At 42.1% G+C, this 26,782-nt stretch overlaps 1 long non-coding RNA gene across 1 annotated transcript in view; it reads left to right on the top strand.

Annotated features, from left to right (window-relative positions):
- The window catches only part of LOC306978672, a 247,139-nt gene that overhangs the window by 112,874 nt on the left and 107,483 nt on the right, over positions 1 to 26,782 (top strand). The gene's annotated exons all lie outside the window — the stretch shown is intronic.

Genomic DNA, 26,782 nt, shown 5'->3' with positions numbered 1-26,782 from the left:
TAGCTCCAAACTTGGGTGAAGTTAGAAGCTACCAAACTGTTCCACGTTTTCCCTAATTTAAATACAGTTACGTGTGCCATTTATTTATTGATTTATTTGCTCGGGACAGTGCATGTTAATGCACGTACATGCAGTGGCGTGCACAGACATTTTTATGGGCAGGTGCTCAACCAAGACAAAAGGGCACAACCGATGTAGAGGACGATGTAGGACTATCACAAGGTTCTGCACTTAAGTCTAGCACAAATACAAATAAATGATGCAAAGGTGCTATCAGTGATGTACCTGAACGCGTTCATTGAACGAAGGTTCATGAGCGCGTTCATATTTTGGGCGAACATGAAGTCTGATGAACGAAACCATGAAGGCGTTCATTCTGGTGTCTGTGAACGGCATTTCCCGTTCTTTTTGCGTTCGTTCAATTTGGTGCCAGATTTCTTATATCAGTGATTATAAAACCCCGCTGCGCCGTCAGAGTTTACCAGCGGGTCTAATCTCTGGCGGGTCCACGGTGGAGCTCGCGCTCGCTCCGCCCCGCCCCCGCGCCAACGGCCCGACTGTGTCCAGTTCTGTGGCGCTGAACTCTGCTGTTTATGGCCCTGGCACATGCCCTGGCACACGGGTAACCTGCGGATCCGCACGGTGCCCGCGAGCTACAGTGTGAGGTTACGAAGCGAGTTTCCCTTGTGTAACGTCTGTGGCTCCAAATGCCTCTCTGCTCCGCGGTGCCGCTCATTTACATAAAGCCACAATGTGGAGGTTTTTTTTTTAACTTCAAATTAGCTCCTAAAACAATGTTATTCACATGATCAATTTACCAAATTAACACAAATGCCTAGTCCTAGTGGGACAAGGCCTCGTGGAAGGCCCAGGACACGGTGGTGGGACTATGTCTCCGAGCTGGCCTGGTGTCGCCTCGGGGTCAGAACATCTGGAGGAGGTGTGTGTGGACCGGGAAGTTTGGGCATCTCTGCTGAGACTGCTGCCCCCGCGACCCGGCCCCGGATAAAGCGGAAGAAAATGGATGGATGGAACACAAATGCAATTGAATATTTGCAGCTTCATTTTCCATTAAGAATTTAACACTTAAACTTAAAATAAATAAATAAAATAATAATATGATTAGCAAAGATACCCAAAATCCACTCCTAAAACAGTGACAGGCTGAGGCAGGGAAATATACTTCTCACCTTTTTCACCCCGATCCGTTTTCATGCCTCAATAATAGCTCGCAGCAAAAAAAAGAAAAAAGAACTATGAACAAACTATTAACTATAAACAATTATGAACTATGAACAAACTAGTTCATTTTGAAATTTGTGAACTGAACTTTGAACTAGTTCATGTAGAAAATGAACTTTCCCAACACTGGGTACTATAGCCTATAAAACATCTGGCTTGTCAATATCATTGCTTTATCCATGTCAAAAAAACCTTAAATAACAATAATCCTGGTTCATGTTCCTGTGCTCCTCACACAGACAACAGTGCCCAGAACCCAGGCACCTCCTCACAGTTCTATCGCCTCCTCTCTCCTCTGTCTCCTCAGCTCAGCTCACACTGCTCTGGCCCTGGTCTACGCTCAGCCCTGACTTAGTCTGAGTAATACAGCTCATTTTCAGAACGTTTTATAGCGCGACAAAACAGAACCGCTAAAGTGACTGACTTGTTTCCGCTGGCTTTATCCGGACAGTCTCGACACGCGCAGCGCTGACAGTCTCGTCCCGACGGCCCTCTCGTTTCCTTTCCCCATAATAATCTAGTCATGTCGCGCTGGCTCGTTCATAAAGTTATTGAATTTACTCAGTTTACTTTACTCCCGCGTCTCACAGAGCTGGGCTGTACCATCTTCTCAAACGGGGGAAACACAGGGACAGTGCAGCTGCTCTTTATTGATCAGGAGCGTCAGCGCCGCCGCGACTCGAGAGGCACAGGAGGAATGAAGCGCGATATGAAGTTGCTGAACATTAAAACTGTATTTTCAGCACATGTTTGCTCATAAGGGCAAATATCTAACAACAATAAAATAAATAATAATTAATATTGGGGAGAAAAAAAACTGGTCTTGAGAAGGGCACTTAAAGGGCACAGGGCAAAGGGGCAGTTGCTTGAGCACCACCTGGGCTCTATCTGTGCACGTCCCTGCGTACATGGGTCTCATGCATGTAAACACGCCACACCGGAAATACACACTGGAAAATAAAGGCGCCATGCTAACCACTCATACAGCCGCTGGTCTCTAAACTGTGAAATACACGCTATCTTTCTTTCACCTAAAATGTTCCTTGAAGCTGCACATGAACACAAGCACACATTTCTGTGAACATGGTATTCCTCATTTGAAAGCAAAGAACCTCAAGATAAACCATAAATAAATAAATAAATAAATAAGAGAGCTTCATGACTGGAGGCTGTACTGGCACTGACTGGGACTTTATTGGTGTCTGGAAATAAACTTCTATAATCCCAGCTCCAAACTGTTTTGAACAATACGATCTGGAAACAATAAGAGCAGGCAGATAATATTCATATAAATAAATGTGTTTTTCCATCAATAATAACTATATAACAACTATATTGTAAGGCGTAATAATACCAGGAGTAGCTTGAAATCTGTGCAGTAATATCTTCACTCTTCTGTATGGAAAACGGGAAGAGCTTGGTAGCTTCTATCTTTTGCCCTTTTTAGGAACATGCTCCGTCACAGCAGGGTAGGAGGAGTCTATAAATCTGCCATGATTTAATTGATTACCTAATTGCAGCCCTAGTGTACAGAAAACCATTAAAGAGGGGGTATTATGCTTTTCTCAGTCCCATAGCACCAGTCTATATCACACTACAATGATGACAAACCTTCTGTTGGTCTGTAAATGCAGTAAATTAGAATAACTGCCTTGTATAAAATGTCTCTCTCAAAATGGCTGTAGTGAATGTCTTGAAATAGGCCTCTGTCTCTTTAAGAACCTCTGAGCCTTTCCGACACGCCCCCTCCACACGCTGTCTGTGGCATCAGTGGGGAGGGGGTTCTGCTGAGGAGCAGTGGTTGGTTACTCGGCTGGTGACGAAAGCTCGGAGGCGTCTCCAGGAGGTGGGGGCGTTCCTAGGAGGACTCAGGCAAACCTATCCCTAAAATGGCCGCCATCAGAGTTTTTACAGATTACTCAAAAATACGTGAATGTGCCAAGGCAACACTTCAGGCATGTTTTTAATGAGGGAATTACATAATAACATGATGGAAAGCTTGAAAAAGTCAATTTTGCATAATACCCCCCCTTTAATACAATTATTTAAATAATGCATTCGTTTTTTGTTTTTTTTGATTCCGGTGGATTGAGTTGCTTGTGTGTGTGTAAATAAACTTGGAATAAGTACTGGTGCTTGCAACTTCAGTGGTCCATTTGTTTCGATGGCTTACCTAGCCTAGTGGCATCCATTAGTTTACGTATCAGTTAGCATTGGCTAGGCAAGCCGTTTTCTCTTAATTCTGAACTAAATGAAATGCCAACTGTGCATTCAACCAAATAGATGGTTACTATTTGTGCCGTCGTCTTATACTCCGGAGCGACTAATGTGTGATTTTTTTTCCTTTAAAAAAATTCTAAATACTTTCACATGCCACTAGAGGGCACTGCAGGCTAATCGAGCAGCAGAAAGAAAGTTTGGAGTGAGGGAGAAGCGGAGGTTACTGCAATGAAGTAAACAAACAAAACAAAAAAATCACGGGCTAAAAGCTAGATGGTCACAGCTAGAGAAACGAGTTCACTGATAACAGCTTGAAAACATGGGAGAGGCTTGTCAACAGTGCAGTTGCATCTCTGTCCCCAGGTAGTTGCCAGTTATGTGACGTTAACACACCAGACACCTATTTAGTTCATTGTTTATGCTTCATGTTATTCACCAACAATGTGTTACCTTAGCATACCGTACGCCTATTCAGCCTGTTGTTTTTTCTTCATTAGGCAATGTTTGACTAGTGCGTCTATACTCCGGAGCGACTTATCTATGTTTTTTTTCTTCTTCATTATGCATTTTTTGACTGGTGCGTCTTATACTCCGGAGCGACTTATAGTCTGGAAAATACGGTAAACCAAATAAACTAATATATTTGATTAGTGGTCTGTATTGTAGATAAGAGTAATTTTTGTTTTTGCTGAAGTATTGAAATCGGTATCAAATCGAGTTTTATTTTCAGTATTGAAACTCCCACTTTGATCATTCACAGCACAAAAGACATAAGTTGTGTTGTGCTATGCATTGGTTTGTTTTAGCTGTAATGTGCTGTGTATTTTCAGATGCCTCGGGCTAAGGGTTCCAACCGTTCCCTTGCCGCCAAGCAGAGGCGAGTGGAGCAGCTGGCTGCAGTTGTGGCCTCTGTCCCTCTGTCCTCTGCTCCCACCAGTGACGGTCATGCCAAATGTATGTACCCGTTGTATTCTTTACATTTGACTTGCCTCTGTTGGTCTCTGATCATGTTATGATTATTTTCAATGTGTTTTTTTAGGCTATGGTACCGGTTCACGGCATGATGTCAACCGAGAGGAATGGCCAACTTCCACCATCACCAAAAAGAAGTACAAGTTGGTCATTCCGCCGGAGTCGCCCGACAAGAAGGTATGTTTGCAATATGGGATAAAGGAAGTGTGGAAGCAAAAGGCATTTCATTCATTTTATTAGACTGACTGCATACTACAGTCAGGTGATTTAATTTGGTCAAAAGTCATTCTTCCATCCTGCTTCACATTAATCAATTCATTCCTTACATTTTTCCTCTTACTCGCATTGCTATATTTTCAAGTACAAATATTATCTTACAAGTACAAGATTGTTATTACAAATGAAATTGAAAATTAAATGACTGATTTTAATAATTGTAAAAAGAAAGCTGTATTTGCTAAATAAAATGTGTTCATGAAAAGGATCATCTTTTTTCAACTTCAAATATTCTCAAACATTTTACCTTCATAGTTTAATATTTTAACCCTGCACCGATTGTAGTTAAACTTGGTTTCTTTTGCTCTAGTTTGTTCTGGTTGTCGGAAATTCCCATCTGCGTGCCATTGTGGATGGGCATGTCATGATGCCAGAGGGGTCCCTCTCCTATGGCTTCAGCGCGACTCCTGGAGGTTCTGCCCAGGACCTCTACAAGGAGCTGGCCCAGATCAAGCTGCCCAGAGGTGAGTGTGAAGACCTAAAATACTTTTGAACTATTGTGTTACAAAATTTTTTCATATGGTCTGTTTCAATATGGCTGACGTGTGCCTATGTTTTCAGAGCCATTCATGGTCTGCTTGTTCGCTCCCTGTAACAACTTAACGGCTAGCAGGACAGTTGATGAGGCTGCAGCTGAGTTCGGCCGACTCCTGGCCTTAGTCTGCAGCCGCTGGCCGAGGGTAAGGTTCACCTTTTTTGTCTATATCTTATTAGTTTTAAATCCCCACATTACACATGTTAAATGTTTCTTTCTGTCACAGGTTTTCGTCCTGGACTTTCCGCCTCGCCTTGCGGCAAGTGTGGAAGTCCAAACCCTCTTGAGACAGGAGTACCACCGGGTCTCAGCACGCATGAGTAGGTTATACATGTGCACTGTATTTTTAGCTCAATATGTGTGTTATTATGACTTATGATGTTCTCATCCTTATGCTCAAAGGAATCCGCTACTACTCCTTGGCTGAGTACTTTTTGATGCATGACCGGGAGTTGTGGAGCCGAGATGGCGTGAGTACAATGTCATATTATTTGTGAATTTTGACCCCATTTATTGCTGTGCAAAGTGATGCAAAGCTCATGATTTTGTCACTGTGATTCAGATCCATCTGAGTGATGACCATGGGATGGGGATCCTGGCTAAGCAGTTGGATAATGCTTGCTACAGTTTCCTGGCACAATGTCTTCCTAGCGCCCCACTGTCTCCTCCCCCATCCCGCCCGTACACCAGGAGGTTTACGCCAAGATTGGTGGTGACCAGACCAGCCCCCGTGCCACCCCCACCTCCTCCTAAGTTGACAACTGCTGGACAGGGCAAGAAGGTAAATGGCCCTTTATCAATTGTTAAATGTGAATACCCCAGCTGTGATTATTGTGTAGTAATAACTCTTTGATTCTGCTCTAGAAGAACCAGCCAAAGGCCCCTCAGCCCGCTCCTGTGGGACGTAAAGCACGGCTGGTTCAACCGCAGGTGAACTACAGACACAACCATGCATGTATGACAAAGACTACAGCATGTGATGGGATTGTAACACCTGACCTTTGCCTGTAGGTGGAGACTGTCTTCTCCATCCCCTTATCGCCCGTGCTGTTCAGCCCCACCATGTTGGTTGAGATGGATAAGATTTCTCCATCTCACCTCGGCTCTTTTCCCTCGGGAAAGAAGGTATTTTATTTTGAATATGTGTAAAATTATTATTTTTAATGTTATGACTGCATCATCATATTTAACATTTCTAATGTTTTTGTATTTAGGTGACTTCCGAAGGACGCCACAAAGCTGTTGCCCGCAGACGCCTGCCCAGGGGAGCGGCCAAGGCAACGGCTGGGGAGGTGATCCACTGCTCACCTGCCAGCTCAACATCCGGGATCGAGGAGCGCATGGTCAGTGTAATAATGGATGTGCATTTGTAATGATTGACGTGTAGGACTGGGCAATGAATTAATTGGATTTCTTTTCATTTTAAATTGAGGTCTTACACTGTATCATGGTTGCTATTTAAACCTCACCAACGACTGTTTTTGAACAATCTTTGTAGTGCTCACTAATTATACTGTCGCAGTAGCTCAATAATGCTAAGTAGGGATGCACCGATACCACTTTTTCTAAAACCGATACGAGTACTTGGATTTAAGTTCTAGCCGATACCGAATACCGATACGAGTACAAGGCATTTTCTTTAACATTCTTACTTTTTTCACAGCAGATTGGTTTGTAATTAGTAAATTTACTCATGTACATTTCCTTAAAGGGGCTGGAAGCAAGTTCGCCATTTTATACTCACTACTGCCACCTCAGGCCATATGTGTAACTGCACCTTCTATATTAAGCTCGTGCATGACGGCAATTCGGGCCGAAGTGACACATTTTTGAGTGACCGTACAGGATTTTAGAGGCAGTTGTGGTGAACAGATCTGAGCTCATTCTACACATTAGGACATGGCTGGAACATGTAGGGGGAGGAAAATACTTCATTTTAACATTTTTAAACTCCTTATAGTCCCTTTAAGTAAAGCAGGCGACACATTTAAGAGCAGTTATATTAGAATTGTGCTGATGCCATTTATTTATTTTTATTTTCATTCAATGTAATTTTTAATTTTTATTGCTCTGTCCATCATAGACAGAAAAGTCCATGTCCTAAAGCTCCCAATGCCTGTGCTTTATTCATTTATATATTTTTATTTAACAATAGTATTGAGATGTTTCTTAAATGGTCTCTTTTCGTCTTTACTTCAGCTCCGTGTGGATTTTCTCGTGTGTTTGTAGTAACTTAGCGAGAAGCTACAGCGTTTTCATTGTTTTGCTGCAGCTCATTTTGGCTCAATATAAACATGCTGTATCTCTTTAATTTGGATTTTCTGAGGACTTTTAAGTCGCTGGGTTAGTTTTTCAGATGAATAAACCCCTGGGCATAAAACGGCGTCAGAATGGCCAAAACTGCTAGCCGTGAGTTAGCAACGTTAGCCTGTATGTTGTAAACACTGCAGCCGCTGCTGAGCTGGATTTAACCAGCTCAATGGTTAAATCCATTGATTTAACCTGGTTTAGAGAGCGCAGTCTGTAATAAAGTCAGCTCTATGTGGATTATTGTATTTACACCAAACAATTCTCCAGTTTGTTGCTTCTTCTCTCCTCAGCTGAGAGGTGCGCCTCTAGGTGCGCTGGCCGCACGTCAAATGGTATCGGTTTCTGGTATCGGGACCTCATGAAAGAGTATGAGTACAAGCCTGTGGTATCGGCCCGATACCCAATACTGGTGTCGGTATCGGTGCATCCCTAATGCTAAGAAATCGTTTTGACAGTAATAGAATATTGCAAACTTCCAGAGGTCTCAAACTCATTTTGACTGGGGGCCCAAAATGCAAACCCAGTGTTGGTCGGGACAGACGGAGCCTTTTTTATTAAGTAAATTATGATTTAGCACATTTTTATAGTTTGCTATAATATACCTTAGAATAGACTGGAAACCTCCTGAAAGCTTTAAAGTGTACAGATAGTTAATGTACAATCGGCCAAACATTTGCTGTGCTTCTAAATTTGAAATTACAGACTTACAATTAGTTTTTTGTAATGTTGCAGTCAATGTTGCTGTAATTGTAATTTTTATACATACCGCATATAATATCCATCCATCCATTTTTTTCTTCCGCTTTAATATAGAGAAGAAATTATCTCGTGGACACGAGATGACACGCAGCCCGGTGGCATTTGGCCCCCGGGCTGCGTGTCTGAGACGCCTGCTCCATACCAACATACTTTTGTATAGAGGGTATGCATGTGATGTCATAATATTCTGCAACAGGTGGGAAAATCTGTTTGTGTCACTATTGATTTAAGGAAATTTGTTATGTTTTTGTTCGTCTGTCTGTACGAGAGTGAGAGTCTTGTTCCACACAATGGTGCAATGGGTTTTGAAAACTGCCACACCATGTATTCTGTTTTTATTTATTTGGTGCATACAATTGAACAGCTCTCCTCTGACTATACTGGGAGCAACATGTCTCCAGTTAGTGTCCTTGAAGATGTGACAAAGAGCTGCCAAATATTTTATTTAAATAGGTTAGGTCCTCATCCACATCATACTTTGATTACTCACTACAAAAGTATACTTTTCTGTGTTGAGCTGGCTTTGTTTTGGTGACAATTATGACATTATTTGGAATATTATGCTGATAGTCCATGATATATATGTTAAAAATATCCCTGCTGTGTATTGTTTGCATAGTAGACCAATAGTAACTGCCTTGTATTGTTTGTTCTGTAGCCCCTTGTGGAGGTGAGACGCCGCCGCTCACATCCCAGCTCCTCTCCCGGGGTGGAGGTGAGACCCCACTCACCTGCCAGCTCTCCACCCGCATTGGAGGAGGACCAGGTCAATGAGATTTATGGGAGATCTTTGAATACCAGAGCATTTAATAGTATTTAATGTGATGTTTTACTTCTGTAGGCGGTCGTGGAGGTGACAAGCCCCTCACCTTGTGCCTTCTCCTCTGCTGATGCGGTGAAAGGCCCAACACGCGTTTTCTCCACATCCAGGACAGCAGTGAAACGCCATTCACCTGCCAGCTCCACATCCGGGATGGAGGAGAGTGTCTCTTGCAAGACAATAAAACCTACTGCCTCAAAGCGCCGTCGCTCCAAGTGGCAAGTGAGGATTGTTTTTAATTTATGGTTTGTAGATATTTTTAAAATGTTCTGTTTTATCACATCTTGACACTTTTATGTTTTTTTCATTCTTCCTAAGCCTGAGGCAGCACTGGAGGTGAGAAACCTCTCACTTGACAGTTCTTCGTCTGAGATGGAGGTGGACCAGGTAAGAGCAGTTTAAATGCTTGATCATAGAATTTTCAAATGCATATAGTGAATAGATTTGCAATTTACATGCAACACTGTCTCTTAGGTGGATCCTGTGGTTGAGGAGGTGATCCCAGGAACATCACCAACCAGTGTTACCATCCTTGATATCTTCCTGGAGGATGAGCCCCTGGACCAGGTAGGCTGATCTATGGCAATGGAGATTTGAAAATTAACTTAAACTTGAAAGGGTCAAATCATATGGTCGGTTTACGCTGACCGTTGTATAGTTGCCTTGTCTGCTCTTAAAAGTAAGATATCATAAGCTATGGAGTTTTCTTAAGTGTTTGCCTCCTGCGTCAAGCTTTTGCAATGACAGCTGTCTCCATGGGGACAGGGGTGGAGTTGAGCATGGTGTTGGCTCTCGACTTCAGTGTAGCACAGCAGAGGATCAGGTCAGGGAAAATATGTCTTGAAGCACTCTTTTTTTTATTTTTCATTTATTTTTTTATTTTTACTTATTTTTGTAGTATGGTTAATTACAATGACATTTCTATATAGGGCTGTGCAATAAATCAAAATGATATCACCATTTCGATTTTTACTTTTACTTTTGTTTGAGGGCATCTGATCCACTGAACTACCAGTGCAGTGCAAAAGAGTTGTTGTATTTGTCACAGATCATTTTTATAAGTTTAATACTCATAAGTGCTCACCGTTTGTGGTTTAGAAGCCTGCATATCTTCCTTTCCCCAGGCGCTGGTTGTGTCGAAGAGTCTAAAACTCTTCAAGAGCAGATCTCAAACTTGCATCATTTGTTTTTACAGCAAAGCGCTCATCGCACCTTATGGCTGTTGTAAAGCGCAATACAAATCAAATTTGATCAATTGATTTCATGCTGCTGGGGTGATAATTTTTGATTCCTTTGCATTTCACGTGCTATCTGACATAAACAAACAGCGCTGTGTGATGATGTCATCTCTCAATAGAGGATCAGTTTAGGGACATGGGCAAAATTTAATATAATTTTGACTTCTAACTGTCAAAAGAAAATATTTGTGTTTGGTGCTACAGCCCAGCCAGCAAAACAATGTGGGCTCTGCTTGGGTTTGCCAATCTGGGTTATAAGTGACTTTGTCCGCAGTTTCCACTTGGGCTCCATGTGTGTTGGCCCATGGGGGCTGGACCTTTTAGAAGTCAAGCTTAACCCTTTCTACTCTGGATTGATTATTTTTAGTCTCAGAGCTTGGATCTTTGTGTTTGATGCACATTTGAGCCCAACCCACTCTGAGTCACTATGATTTGATTGTCTTCAGAGTTACACTGTTGGTCAGATACTGTGAGTGACAGTAACATGACACTAAATAGGCCTCACTGCTCTTCAGTCATAGAACGAGAAGTGGAGATTGTGCATTACAACATTACACTTCTGCTGGATGTAGCAATGAAAGATTGATTGTTTGAAGTATTAGGTGTAAAAATCCTGAATTTATGTGATTAAAAATGTTGGTTAATTATTAATGACTCTAATTGTACAAAAACATATCCTTGTCATTTGTATCTGCTGTATCATGTTTGTCCCAGTTCCTCGTGATGCCGCAGGGCTGATGTGGACAGATGAAGCTCATGAGGTTCATTTCTTCAACAGTTACTATAGTAACTATTTTCTACCACAGTCCTGTCCACATCTGTCATGGTCCACCATGACTCAGAGGAACTGGGACACACATTACCCTACATCAGATAATATATAATGACATGTTTTCAACCTTTTTAAAAGCATCAATTGTGCGATTAAAAAAAATTCAATTTCCGTTCCATTTTTAATTTATTTACTTCATACATTAGATTCAGAATCTTCCTCTTACAACAGAAGCTCCATGACTTCCTTCTTCACCTGTCGCTCTGTGACTGAAGAGCAATGAAGCCTCAGCCTTTTTACTGGACACAAAGAGCTCACTGTATTTACAGCAGGCAAACACACACGGCACGCACACACGGCGCACAGTAATATCGTAAAGCAGGGTGGTGTCGCAAAATCACAAGATGGAGTTTATTTGCGAAAAAGTAATTTTTTTGTTTTATTATCACTTACATGAACTTAGTGTAGTCTTGTCACACTGCATCCTCTAATATATTCTACGTGGCCTATTTAATGAAATATTTGCTTTTAATAATTGATTAAATTATGTTAGAAACGATATAAGAGAAATGGCACGATACTTTTCTATTGTCCCCACGATATCACGCAGAACTAATTTATGTTATGTTTGTGGTTAAAGCAGTACTAAGTAACGTGTTTGCCTTAATAAATCCTTTTCGTAGTCCCTGTGGGGGTAATACACGTGTTTATGGGATGATTGGAGGGTCTTCCATCTCCCCCTGGTGTCTCTGGACAGAAAACAATGTTTGCAACTTGACTGCCACCGGACCGGAGAAAGCAATACACACTAATGGAATCACGAAGAAGAAGCTAACATGCTAACGGGCAAAGCTAACTGCGATCGAACGTCACTTTAAACAGTATTTACAGCCAAGTTTGAGTGAAAAAATATATTTCCATTGTGTAATTGGATGCACAGTAACCCTCTCACCCTTCACCTTTCCTGTCAGTGTAGTATTTGCTCTCCAAGACAATTAATAAGTTAAAAAAATCGTAGCTTGCTACTACACCTGCAGTTGCACTTATGGCCTCTAGGGGGAAGAGTTACTTAGTACTGCTTTAAATTAACGTTTTAATGTGATTATTTATTTATTTATTTATTTTTTTTGATGTAGGTGCCACAGACATCAGAAGGTGGGATTCCATCAGCTCCACTTACTGCTCCTGATGAAGACGACAAAGATAAGTCCCATGATCCTTGTGCATCAGAGACAGATGGTGAAATACTTTCAGTGTCTAGCTCGGATGAAGTGAGGGACGTTCAGCACAGTCCTGTTGTTGCAGTGTCTAGTGTAGGTGAAGTTGAAGTGCGGGAGAGTCTGGTTGCGAGCTGTAGTCGATCTGTCTTGCTCCCTACAAATGTTAGAGGAAACTTCCATCAGGGTGAAGACGTGTTTCAGTACAGAGGTGTGCAGTGTATGGCCATAAGTTTAGTTGCATTGGCGAAACACAGAGTTTCATCTGTGTTTACTTGGAACCCGGAGCAGTTGGATTGGGTTTTGATTCTTGGTGATCAGCTGTACACAGAGCTGCGTGAGGCAGGTAGGATTTCTGATACTGTTGATTTTTACTGTATGGTTACCAATTTGCCAGAGAAGGAAACCATTGACGGTCAGGAGTTTGAGTTTGTTTACGGTAATTGTGTCAGTGGTGATGCTGCTATAGAGCAAAGTGATGCTATAGATTTGGGTGCTGAGGTGACTTTGTCCAGAGGGCTGGAGATGATTCTGGCAGGGCATGATTTGTGTCTGTTCACTGTTTGTAACACTACTTGTGCCATTATTGCGGATAATGATCGTTATGCGGTTGTTGATTCTCATTCCCGTTGTAGTGCAGGAATGATAGTTCCTGATGGGAAGAGTGTGGTTGCTTATTTCAGCACTTTTATTGACTTGGCAAATCACCTCTGTTGTTTGGCTGTGTCCTTTGGTAGTTCGACAATGCCTTTTGAACTTCAAGGGGTTATTGTAACTTTGCCTGGCAGTCAGAGGACACTGAAGCGCTTGAGATCAACTGAGGAACCAAAGTCTCCAACACCCGTCATCATTCACTTGGACACAAACATGGAACAGCCCGATAACAATATAGAACTGGCCTCAAATGTAACAAATGATGAGCCATCATCTTCAAAACGTCTGGACTTGCCTGCACGCAAAAAGAGAAAACATTGGGATGATTCAGATGTTGTACTTGTTAGTAAAAAAGAGGCTTCTCTGCTGTTTAGTCCTCTCAGTGAAACTATCTGCCAAGCTCTGTGCAAACATATAAATATAGATTTTGAAAAATCCAACATTAAAATGCCAAGAAATATTGGAACATTGGGAGTCCCATGTCTAAATGAGAGAATTGTTGGAGATGGTAACTGCTACTTCAGAGCTATTTCACAAGCGGTAAGTGGCACACAGAAAAACCATAGAAGGATCAGACTGGCCATTGTAAAGGAAATTGAACAAAATGCAGGTAAGTATGAAAGCCTCTTACCAGATTGGGGCTTTTCGGTCTTGGATTACATCAGTGAAAGTAAAATGAAGTACGTCGGAATCTGGGCTACAGCCATTGAAATTCAAGCGACTGCAAATTACTTGGGAGTTGACGTGTATACTTTCATAAATAATAGCTGGGTAAAATATGCTTGTGATGGCAAATCTTTATTCAGCGAAGGAATCTACTTGGAGAACTGTCATGGAAATCATTATGAAAAGGTTGTTTGTGTTAAATTGGCTCACAAGCAAACCTGCCATGATTGCTGCAAAATTATTTCAGAAAGGTCCAGCACAAGATCAGATGTACATCAGAAAATTGAATCCGAAAAGTCCACCTTTACATTTAGAGATAGAAGAAGAGAGAAAGGGAAACGTCTGCTCCAAAAACTAAGAGACATATACAAAGAAGACGTCCAATACAGGGAAACAAAGAAGGAGCAGGGTAAACTTCAAAGTCATATTAAATACGAAGATGTCCAACACCGGGAGAAGAAGAAGGAAGAGGGCAAGCTGAAAAGCAAACTTGAATACAAGGAAAATGTGCTACACCGGGAAAAGAAGAAGGCAGAGAGCAAGATCAAAAGCAAACTTGAATACGAGGAAAATGTGCAACACCGGGAGAAGAAGAAGGCCGAGAGCAAGCTGAAAAGCAAAGTTCAATATGAGGAAAATGTGCAGCACCGGGAGAAGAAGAAGGCCGAGAGCAAGCTGAAAAGTAAACTTGAATATGAGGAAAATGTGCAGCACCGGGAAAAGAAGAAGGCCGAGAGCAAGCTGAAAAGCAAAGTTGAATATGAGGAAAATGTGCAGCACCGGGAGAAGAAGAAGGCCGAGAGCAAGCTGAAAAGTAAACTTGAATATGAGGAAAATGTGCAGCACCGGGAGAAGAAGAAGGAAGAGAGCAGGCTGAAAAGTAAACATGAATATGAGGAAAATGTGCAATACAGAGAAAAGAAGAAGGCAGAGAGCAAGCTGAAAAGCAAAGTTGAATATGAGGAAAATGTGCAGCACCGGGAAAAGAAGAAGGCCGAGGGCAAGCTGAAAAGCAAAGTTGAATATGAGGAAAATGTGCAGCACCGGGAGAAGAAGAAGGAAGAGAGCAGGCTGAAAAGTAAACATGAATATGAGGAAAATGTGCAATACAGAGAAAAGAAGAAGGCAGAGAGCAAACAGAAATATAAAGGCAGTTCATCTCATCGTCAAAAAGTTAAGACGCAGTGCAAAGTCAAATTCAGCCAAAATACCAACTTTAAAGCCCAGGTTAAGGAGGCCAACAAAAAATGGAAAATGCAAAAGAAAGACAAACTGAAGGACATTGATTACGTCATTGATCAGTTTCTATTAAAAGTTAAAGGTGGGCCTGAGTTTGTTTGTTCGGTTTGCTTTAAATTGTTCTTTAAAGAACAAGTCAAACCATGCAGCAAGGATAACTATAAGTCTAATCCTCAAGTTGCATCAGTTGCAGAGACTTGCATTTCTGAACAGTACTTGCACAGATGTACTGCTGACTGTCCAAGTCCATGTAAGGTAAGAAATTCAGCCATGGGGAAACTTTGGATTTGCTTTACTTGTAATAGTAAGATTCGAAGAGGACAGATGCCAGCTGAGTGTCACATGAACAACATGCAGTTGGACCCCATTCCCCCAGAGGTGGACTGCTTAAATAGTCTGGAGCATCATTTGTGTTGTCCAACCATCTCTTTCATCAAGGCCATGGCTTTACCTAAAGGTGGTCAAAATGGCGTGCATGGACCGGTCACCTGCGTTCCGGCAAATGTTGTCGAGACGACGACATTGCTGCCTCGTACTGATATGGAAGGCATTTTGATTCCCATCAAATTGAAGCGTAAATTAACATATAAAGGGCATTATGAATATGAGTTTGTGGACCCAATGCATGTTAGACAAGCCTTGAGCTTCTTTAAACAGCATAACAAGCATTTTAAGGATATCAACTTTAATGAGGACTGGGTAAATGTGTTCTGCCGAGCAGTAGATGACCATCTGAAAAAGGATGGTGATGATGTTGTCTCTGCAGTAGATGAGTATCTTCAGAAAGATGGTGAAGATGTTAAAAGTGGTGGAGATGATGTTAAAACTGTTGGAGGCGATGTTGAAGGTGTTGTGGCTGAGGAACTGGAGGATGAATTCTTGCATGACAATCAGAGACATTGTATCTTCCCTGACACATGTTTCATGCCTGCTGATCCTGGTCAGGAGACTTTGGATCAGTACTTTTCAGATATATTGAATCTTGCGCCGGCTGAAGGGAATAATCCACTTAAATTGCGATCTGATGAAGACCATGAGGCTAAATGCTTCCCCAAGTTGTTTCCATTTGCAAAAAATACTTTTCATACACGGAGACCAATCAAGCTTACATTGTTTCGCTACTTTCTCAATAGAATATCACATGCAGACCGTAGGTTTGCCCAAAGTAGTGAATATCTTTTCTTTGCCTTGTCTATGCATGAAGTTGATCAGGTGGTGTCTAAAGTTTCCATAGCAGCTCGAAAAGGGCATGGAAAAGGGCCTAAACTGCCCAAAGATAAAAGTGTAAAGGAGTCCCTTAAGGAAATGTTGCAGCGTGATGATGGTTTTCATTTTTTGCACTCAATGAAAGGAAGTCCACCTTATTGGCAGTCGGGTAAAAAAGATGTTTTTGCTATGGTGGATAATCTTGGCTTGCCTACATGGTATTGCACGTTCAGTGCTGCTGATCTCCGTTGGGGGGAGTTACTTGAGGCTCTTTTAAATATAGAGTGTAGACAACAGACTGCTGACAGCTTGACTTGGGAAGAGAGATGTGATCTCTTAAGACGTAACCCATCTGTCGCTGCACAAATGTTTGATCGTCGTTGGCGTTCTTTCTTGAAAGGTGTCATCATGTCCAAGGCTGAGCCTATTGGAAAGGTGGTTGATCACTTTTTTAGAGTAGAATTTCAGCAGCGAGGCTCTCCACATGTACATTGCTTGTTTTGGATTGAGGGGGCACCTAGGATTGGTGTAAACTCAGATAAAGAGGTTATTGACTTTATTGACAAATATGTGACTTGTGAACTGCCAAAGGATGATGATGAGCTTTTAGATATTGTGAAAACTGTACAGACCCATTCTAAGCGTCACTCTAGAACATGTAAAAAGGGTCAGACGGTCTGTCGCTTTAATTTCCCCCGACCACCGTCAATGCGGACTTTTATTAACAAAAAGGAGCCCAAGGAGAAGTGCCCAGAGTGTGACCTTAAAGTGGAAAATGCTGTATGCACTTGCTATGGTCGTCGAAACATGCGTACAGAACATGCTACTGCAGTAATGACTGACATTAAAAAAGCAGTGAAAGATGAACCTTGTGCTCCTGTGGCTAGTTTGTTTGAAGGTTTAGGGATAACTCAGGATACCATGGAGACTGCAATGAAGCAACTGGGAGGGAATACTTCAGTTGTTTTAAAGAGGGAGACCAATGAGGTTTATGTCAATAATTACAACAAACATCTTCTGAAGGCTTGGAATGCGAACATGGACATTCAGTTTGTTGTCAATCCCTGGGCGTGTATTGTCTATATCATATCTTACATTTCCAAGGCTGAGAGGGAGATGGGGTTGTTATTGCGCAATACTTTAAAGGAGGCCAAGAAAGGAAATCTTAGTGCACAAGAAGCAATGAAAAAGATGGGAAGTGTGTATCTTCACAATCGAGAGGTGTCTGCTCAAGAAGCTGTGTATCGGCTTACAAATATGCATCTGAAGGAATGTTCACGAAAAGTTGTTTTTATACCAACAGGGGATAACATTGTTAGACTGAGCCGACCGATTAGTGAACTGTCTGATGACATGTCACCAGAGGACATGTGGATGACTAATCTCATTGATCGATACAAGAACAGACCAAAGAATCGCACCTTTAATGATATGTGTATGGCTACCTTCGCTTCGGAATACCGTGTTGTCCCATCAACTGAAAATTGCATTAATGGCATCTTGCTGCAAAATGGATTAGGAACCATTGTGAAGCGAACAAAGTCAAAACGGGCTGTTATCCGTTATGCACGTTTTTCAGAAACTAAAAATTCTGAATTGTTCCATCTTAGCAGGTTACAATTGTTTCTGCCTTATCGTCATGAGGATGACCTTAAACCTTCAGGTTATGAAACCTTTGAGCAATTCTTTGGAAATGGCTCTATTCGCTTTAATGATGGAACATTGCATTCAGTTAGTTCAGTTGTAGATGCTAATCGTTGTAGATATATAGTTGAACCTGAAGACTTGGATAAGATCCTGGAGATGATGGATGGTAGTGAAGATGTATTGCAGGACGCGTGGTGCCAGCTTTGCCCAGAACAAGAAGTTGAACGTTTGGAGTCTGGGGAAGAGTTAATGGAACAACAGAGGGAGGATCCAGCAGAACAGGTGCCTAACATTCCGGACTTGGCCATTGGTGAAGAGCAAGTTTGTCATTTGGAGAGGTCTAATAACTTGCCACGAAGTGAGGGTCTGGCATTAATTCGATCTTTGAATGAACAACAACTGGCTATTTTCTACAAAATACGACAGTGGTGTTTGGACAAAGTATCGGGGCAAAATCCAGAGCCACTGCGTGTCTTCTTAACTGGTGGAGCGGGGACAGGTAAGACTCATCTCATCAGAGCCATTCAATACGAAGCAACTCGGCTCCTGGCACCAACTTGTCGACAACCTGATAACATCTCTGTCTTGTTAACTGCACCAACAGGGGTAGCAGCATATAACTTGGACACAACAACTATTCATGCCACTTTCAACATTCCAATTAACATCCCCATTGAGTACAAAGATCTGGGTGATGATAGGCTTAATACTTTGCGTGTTCGTTACAGGGATGTTCAGATTTTGATAATTGACGAAATCTCGATGGTTCATCATCGGATGTTGCGTCATATTCATGGTAGGTTGCGACAAATAAAACAGACTGGCGACTATTCCCCATTTGGAAAGGCAAGTATTATAGCTGTGGGGGATTTCTATCAGTTGCCCCCAGTCTTTGGTAGAGCCTTGTACAAAGAACCCGAGGATGGTTGTCCTGATTTTTGGAATGGGAAGTTTGAGGTTGCGGAGTTGAAAATGATCATGCGTCAGAAGGATGTCAGCTTTGCCCAGTTGCTTAATAGATTAAGATTGCGTTCCAGGGAGACTCCACTCAGCACTAGTGATTTGCATGATTTGAGACAACGTGAAACTGGTGAAGAGTCTCCAGCGCTTCACATGTTTGCTAGAAATGAAGATGTCAATGTATACAACATCAATCGGCTTAAGGAGGTCGATCCTGACTTTATAGAGATAATGGCACAAGATTTTTCTTTTGATAAAAAAACAGGGAAGTTGAAGAAGATTGAAGGACACCTTAAGGAAGCAACACACACCAATTTGGAAGCTACTCTTCCTATTGGAAACAATGCCCGGGTCATGTTGTGTAAGAATGCAGATGTTGCTGATGGTTTAGTTAATGGGGTTTGTGGCATAGTCACCCGCATTGACAATCCAGAGAGTAAGCGGCTTCCTTTAGCAGTTTATGTAAAATTTGATGACCCAAAGGTTGGTGCACAGAGAAGAAGTCGCACTCGTACCCCAGCAGACTTGGCCGGTTCCACCCGCATTGAACCGGAGGAAGACTTGGCGACTAGGAGCGGGGAGAAACGTCGCCAGTTTCCACTCAAACTTGCCTGGGCCTGTACAGTTCATAAAGTACAGGGAATGACTGTGGATAAAGCTGTAGTGTCATTCAAGAATGTCCGTACTGCAGGTCAAGCATATGTAGCTTTAAGCAGAGCTAGAAGTTTAGATGGAGTTATTATTCAGGACTTTCATGAACAGGCGATATTCTGTAATGATGACATTAAACTAGCTATGGAGCACATGCCTCCCTTCATTGCTGATCCTGCATATTTGAGACATGAGAGTAATGTTTTAACAGTCTTCTTCATGAATGTGCAAGGCTTGGCACAACATGTTTCAGATCTGGCTTCATGTGTGCAGCATTTACAGCCCAACTGTGTTGCTGTTGCAGAGACGTGGTTAGCGGCTGATTATTCTTTGCAAGCAGTCCAGCTGGACCAGTATTCATTCTTCAGTCAGCCTCGCAGTTTATCTTATCATAGCAGTCTCCCTCCTCTGGTGTCACTGCACAGCCAACAGCATGGTGGAGTTGGCTTGTACTGTGATGAAAGCTTCATCTATGAAATCACAGTACCACCTTTTGATTTGGAGTGTTTGGTTTATAATTGCATTGATCATCAAATGCTTGTAGCTGTTGTTTATCGTCCCGCATCATATCCAATGACTTTGTTTAAGTATAACTTGGAAAGATTGTTGAGTTGGCTTCATTTGCAAAGTCCAACTGTTGCAGTGGTGGGAGATTTTAATGACAACATATTGAAGGCTTCAACACTCCCCAGATTCATGCTTGCTAAAGGATACACCCAACATGTTACATCTTCCACCACAGAAAGGGGGACATTGATTGATCACGTGTACGTCAAATCTGCTCACTTTCAAGTGGATGCTGTTGTTGTGCCTACGTATTTTAGTGACCATGAGGGGGTTTTGTGCTCTTTTAAACTTGTTCAATAAATGTGTTTTATACACAAGTGGCCTGTGGCTGGAGAACCTTTTGTTTGCCTGTTGACATTTAATCTCTGCTTCTCATTCCTTTTGGAAAATGGTGGTTTACGCTGATGATGTAGTGGTTGTTGGTGTTGTTGAAATGGCTTGTTGGTGGTGTAGTTGAAATGTGTTTTTTTGAAATGTGCTATGTGGTTGAGGTTGAAATGTGGTGTGGTTGTTGTTGAAATGGGTTGTGGTTGTTGGAAGAATGGGTTGTGGTTGTTGGAGGAAGAATGGGTTGTTATGGTTGGAGGAAGAATGGGTTGTTGTGGTTGGAGGACTGGGTTGTTGGAAGAATGGGTTGTGGTTGGAAGAATTGGTTGTTCTTGGAGGAAGAATTGGTTGTAAGAATGGGTTGTTTTGGTTGGAGGAAGAATGGGTTGTTATTGGGGGAAGAATGGGTTGTTGTAAGAATGGGTTGTTGGGAAGAATTGGTTGTTGTTGGAGGAAGAAAGGGTTTGCTGTTGGACGAAGAATTGGTTGTGGTTGTTGGAGGAACAATGGGTTGTGGCTGTTGGAGGAACAGTGGGTTGTGGCTGTTGGAGGAACAGTGAGTTGTGGCTGTTGGAGGAACAATGGGTTGTGGCTGTTGGAGGAAGAATGGGTTGTTGTTGGAAGAATGGATTGTTGTTGTTGGAGGAACAATGGGTAGTTGGAGGAACAATGGGTAGTTGGAGGAACAATGGGTAGTTGGAGGAACAATGGGTAGTTGGAGGAACAATGGGTTGTGGTTATTGTAGGAAGAATGGGTTGTTGTTTTTGTTGTTGGAGAAAGAATGGGTTGTAGTAAGAAGACTGGGTTGTTGTTGGAAGGATGATTTGGTGTTGGAGGAAGAATGGATTGTTGTTGGGGGAATTGGTTGTTGTTGGAAGAATGGGTTGTTGGAAGAATGGTTTGTTGTTGGAGGAAGAATTGGTTGTTGGCAGAATGGGTTTTTGCTGTAAGAATGGGTTGTTGGAAGAATTTGTTGTTGGAGGAAGAATGGATTGTTGTTGGGGGAATTGGTTGTTGGAGGAAGAATTGGTTTTAAGAATGGGTTGTTGTAGGAAGAATTGGTTGTTGTTGGAGGAAGAATGGGTGGTTGTTTTTGGGGAAGAATAGGTTGTGGTTGTTGGAAGAATGGGTTGTGGTTGTTGGAGGAAGAATGGGTTGTTATGGTTGGAGGAAGAATGGGTTGTTGTTGGAGGAAGAATGGGTTGTTGTTGGAGGAAGACTTGGTTGTAAGAATGGGTTGTTTTGGTTGTAAGAATGGGTTGCTGTTGGAGGAAGAATGGGTGGTTGTTTTTGGGGAAGAATAGGTTGTGGTTGTTGGAAGAATGGGTTGTGGTTGTTGGAGGAAGAATGGGTTGTTGTGGTTGGAGGTAGAATGGTTTGTAAGAATGTGTTGTTGGAGGAAGAATGGGTTGTTGTTGTTGTTGTTGGAGGAAGACTTAGTTGTAAGAATGGGTTGTTTTGGTTGGAAGAATAGGTTGTTGTTGTTGGAGGAAGAAAGGGTTTGCTGTTGGAGTAAGAATGGGTTGTGGTTGTTGGAAGAATAGGTTGTGGTTGTTGGAACAATGGGTTGTGGTTGTTGGAGGAACAATGGGTTGTTGTGGTTGGAGGACTGGGTTGTTGGAAGAATGGGTTGTGGTTGGAAGAATTGGTTGTTCTTGGAGGAAGAATTGGTTGTAAGAATGGGTTGTTTTGGTTGGAGGAAGAATGGGTTGTTATTGGGGGAAGAATGGGTTGTTGTAAGAATGTGTTGTTGGGAAGAATTGGTTGTTGTTGGAGGAAGAATTGGTTGTAAGAATGGGTTGTTGTGGTTGGAGGACTGGGTTGTTGGAAGAATGGGTTGTGGTTGGAAGAATTGGTTGTTCTTGGAGGAAGAATTGGTCGTAAGAATGGGTTGTTTTGGTTGGAGGAAGAATGGGTTGTTGTTGTTGGAGGAAGAATGGGTTGTTATTGGGGGAAGAATGGGTTGTTGTAAGAATGTGTTGTTGGGAAGAATTGGTTGTTGTTGGAGGAAGAAAGGGTTTGCTGTTGGACGAAGAATTGGTTGTGGTTGTTGGAAGAATGGGTTGTGGTTGTTGGAGGAACAATGGGTTGTGGTTGGAGGAACAATGGGTTGTGGCTGTTGGAGGAACAGTGGGTTGTGGCTGTTGGAGGAACAGTGAATTGTGGCTGTTGGAGGAACAATGGGTTGTGGCTGTTGGAGGAAGAATGGGTTGTTGTTGGAAGAATGGGTTGTTGTTGTTGGAGGAACAATGGGTAGTTGGAGGAACAATGGGTAGTTGGAGGAACAATGGGTAGTTGGAGGAACAATGGGTTGTGGTTATTGTAGGTAGAATGGGTTTTTGTTGTTGGAGAAAGAATGGGTTGTAGTAGGAAGACTGGGTTGTTGTTGGAAGGATGATTTGGTGTTGGAGGAAGAATGGATTGTTGTTGGGGGAATTGGTCGTTGTTGGAAGAATGGGTTGTTGGAAGAATGGTTTGTTGTTGGAGGAAGAATTGGTTGTTGGAAGAATGGGTTTTTGCTGTAAGAATGGGTTGTTGGAAGAATTTGTTGTTGGAGGAAGAATGGATTGTTGTTGGGGGAATTGGTTGTTGGAGGAAGAATTGGTTTTAAGAATGGGTTGTTGTAGGAAGAATGGATTGTTGTTGGGGGAATTGGTTGTTGGAGGAAGAATTGGTTTTAAGAATGGGTTGTTGTAGGAAGAATGGGTTGTTGTTGGAGGAAGAATGGGTGGTTGTTTTTGGGGAAGAATAGGTTGTGGTTGTTGGAACAATGGGTTGTGGTTGTTGGAGGAACAATGGGTTGTTATGGTTGGAGGAAGAATGGGTTGTTGGAAGAATTGGTTGTTCTTGGAGGAAGAATTGGTTGTAAGAATGGGTTGTTTTGGTTGGAGGAAGAATGGGTTGTTGTTGGAGGAAGAATGGGTTGTTATTGGGGGAAGAATGGGTTGTTGTAAGAATGTGTTGTTGGGAAGAATTGGTTGTTGTTGGAGGAAGAATTGGTTGTAAGAATGGGTTGTTGTGGTTGGAGGACTGGGTTGTTGCAAGAATGGGTTGTGGTTGGAAGAATTGGTTGTTCTTGGAGGAAGAATTGGTTGTAAGAATGGGTTGTTTTGGTTGGAGGAAGAATGGGTTGTTGTTGTTGGAGGAAGAATGGGTTGTTATTGGGGGAAGAATGGGTTGTTGTAAGAATGTGTTGTTGGGAAGAATTGGTTGTTGTTGGAGGAAGAATTGGTTGTAAGAATGGGTTGTTGTGGTTGGAGGACTGGGTTGTTGGAAGAATGGGTTGTGGTTGGAAGAATTGGTTGTTCTTGGAGGAAGAATTGGTTGTAAGAATGGGTTGTTTTGGTTGGAGGAAGAATGGGTTGTTGTTGTTGTTGGAGGAAGAATGGGTTGTTATTGGGGGAAGAATGGGTTGTTGTAAGAATGTGTTGTTGGGAAGAATTGGTTGTTGGAGGAAGAAAGGGTTTGCTGTTGGACGAAGAATTGGTTGTGGTTGTTGGAAGAATGGGTTGTGGTTGTTGGAGGAACAATGGGTTGTGGTTGGAGGAACAATGGGTTGTTTTGGTTGGAGGAACAGTGGGTTGTGGCTGTTGGAGGAACAGTGAGTTGTGGCTGTTGGAGGAACAATGGGTTTTGGCTGTTGGAGGAAGAATGGGTTGTTCTTCGTTCTTCGTTGTTCTTCAATTCTTCGTCCAACAGCAAACCCTTTCTTCCTCCAACAACAACCAATTCTTCCCAACAACACATTCTTACAACAACCCATTCTTCCCCCAATAACAACCCATTCTTCCTCCAACAACAACAACCCATTCTTCCTCCAACCAAAACAACCCATTCTTACAACCAATTCTTCCTCCAAGAACAACCAATTCTTCCAACCACAACCCATTCTTCCAACAACCCAGTCCTCCAACCACAACAACCCATTCTTACAACCAATTCTTCCTCCAACAACAACCAATTCTTCCCAACAACACATTCTTCCTCCAACAACAACAACCCATTCTTCCTCCAACCAAAACAACCCATTCTTACAACCAATTCTTCCTCCAAGAACAACCAATTCTTCCAACCACAACCCATTCTTCCAACAACCCAGTCCTCCAACCACAACAACCCATTGTTCCAACAACCACAACCTATTCTTCCAACAACCACAACCCATTCTTACTCCAACAGCAAACCCTTTCTTCCTCCAACAACAACAACCTATTCTTCCAACCAAAACAACCCATTCTTACAACTAAGTCTTCCGCCAACAACAACAACCCATTCTTCCTCCAACACATTCTTACAACCCATTCTACCTCCAACCACAACAACCCATTCTTCCTCCAACAACCACAACCCATTCTTCCAACAACCACAACCTATTCTTCCCCCAAAACAACCACCCATTCTTCCTCCAACAGCAACCCATTCTTACAACCAAAACAACCCATTCTTACAACCAAGTCTTCCTTCAACAACAACCCATTCTTCCTCCAACAACAACCCATTCTTACAACCCATTCTTCCTCCAACCATAACAACCCATTCTTCCTCCAACAACCACAACCCATTCTTCCAACAACCACAACCTATTCTTCCCCAAAAACAACCACCCATTCTTCCTCCAACAACAACCCATTCTTCCTACAACAACCCATTCTTAAAACCAATTCTTCCTCCAGCAACCAATTCCCCCAACAACAATCCATTCTTCCTACAACAACCCATTCTTAAAACCATTCTTCCAACAACCAATTCTTCCTCCAACAACAAACCATTCTTCCAACAACCCATTCTTCCAACAACAACCAATTCCCCCAACAACAGTGGGTTGTGGCTGTTGGAGGAACAGTGAGTTGTGGCTGTTGGAGGAACAATGGGTTGTGGCTGTTGGAGGAACAGTGAGTTGTGGCTGTTGGAGGAACAATGGGTTGTGGCTGTTGGAGGAAGAATGGGTTGGAAGAATGGGTTGTTGTTGTTGGAGGAACAATGGGTTGTTGTTGTTGGAGGAAGAATGGGTTGTTATTGGGGGAACAATGGGTTGTTGTAAGAATGTGTTGTTGGGAAGAATTGGTTGTTGTTGGAGGAAGAATTGGTTGTAAGAATGGGTTGTTGTGGTTGGAGGAATGGGTTGTTGTTTTTGTTGTTGGAGAAAGAATGGGTTGTAGTAGGAAGACTGGGTTGTTGTTGGAAGGATGATTTGGTGTTGGAGGAAGAATGGATTGTTGTTGGGGGAATATTTTGTTGTTGGAGGAAGAATTGGTTTTAAGAATGGGTTGTTGTTGTAAGAATTGGTTGCTGTTGTTAGAGGAAGAAAGGGTTTGCTGTTGGAGGAAGAATGGGTTGTTGTAAGAATGGGTTGTTGTTGGAGGAAGAATTGGTTGTAAGAATGGGTTGTTGTTGGAAGAATGGGTTGCTGTTGTTGGAGGAAGAAAGGGTTTGCTGTTGGAGTAAGAATGGGTTGTGGTTGTTGGAAGAATAGGTTGTGGTTTGAAGAATTGGTTGTTCTTGGAGGAAGAATTGGTTGTCAGAATGGGTTGTTGTAAGAATGGGTTGTTTTTGTTGGAGGAACAGTGGGTTGTGGCTGTTGGAGGAACAATGGGTTGTTGTTGTTGTTGTTGGAAGAATGGGTTGTTGTTGGAAGAATGGGTTATTGTTGGAAGAATGGGTTGTTGGAGGAACAATGGGTAATTGGAGGAACAATGGGTAGTTGGAGGAACAATGGCTTGTAGTAGGAAGAATGGGTTGTTGTTGCTGTTGTTGTTCTTGGAGGAAGAATGGGTTGTTGGAGGAACAATGGGTTGTGGTTATTTTAGGAAGATTGGGTTGTTGTTTTTGTTGTTGGAGAAAGAATGGGTTGTAGTAGGAAGACTGGGTTGTTGTTGGAAGGATGGGCTATTTGTTGGTAGTAAAATATCAGAATATATAAAGGCAAACTGTTTTCCAATCTTGTATTTTTATTGAAGTAACCCTATTTTCTTTCTCAGGGTAGCTGGGACCTGTGGAAGTCTTGACCTGGTCCGTTGGCTACTAGATACATTATTAATCTATCGTCAATGTAATGCAGTAGTCATGTGCAGCATTTTTTTACGATTTTGAATTTTGCCTCTGAAACATAAGTGAGGCTCTCTAGCTGAAAGATTGCAGTACTCTAAAGTTTCATTTAGTAAAAGTACTCTTTACTTGTATGTGCGCAAAAATATTCTAGACTTCTTACCCGCCTCTGATAGATACACTAGGTATACAGAAATCGTAACACACAGTGTATAACTTGTTATATCGCTTTTATCATCACCACTTTTCCCTCAAACAACTCTACTGTCCTCTTCTACTTAAGTCACTGTTCTATGTTACTCATGCCCCGCCGTTTAAAGAATCTACATTATGCATTGTTACGTAGTTAACGCGATAAGAACTTTTATATTTTCATTGGTACAGTAAATATGCAACATTACTCTTTAATTTCATGCAGTAAAAGAAATCTTTGTCTGAAATTGATGACAATAGTCCTT

The sequence above is a fragment of the Gobius niger genome (assembly GCF_951799975.1).
Source record: "Gobius niger genome assembly, chromosome: 19".
NCBI classification, from domain to species: Eukaryota; Metazoa; Chordata; class Actinopteri; order Gobiiformes; family Gobiidae; genus Gobius; species Gobius niger.
This window is presented reverse-complemented; position numbering and strand designations above follow the sequence as displayed.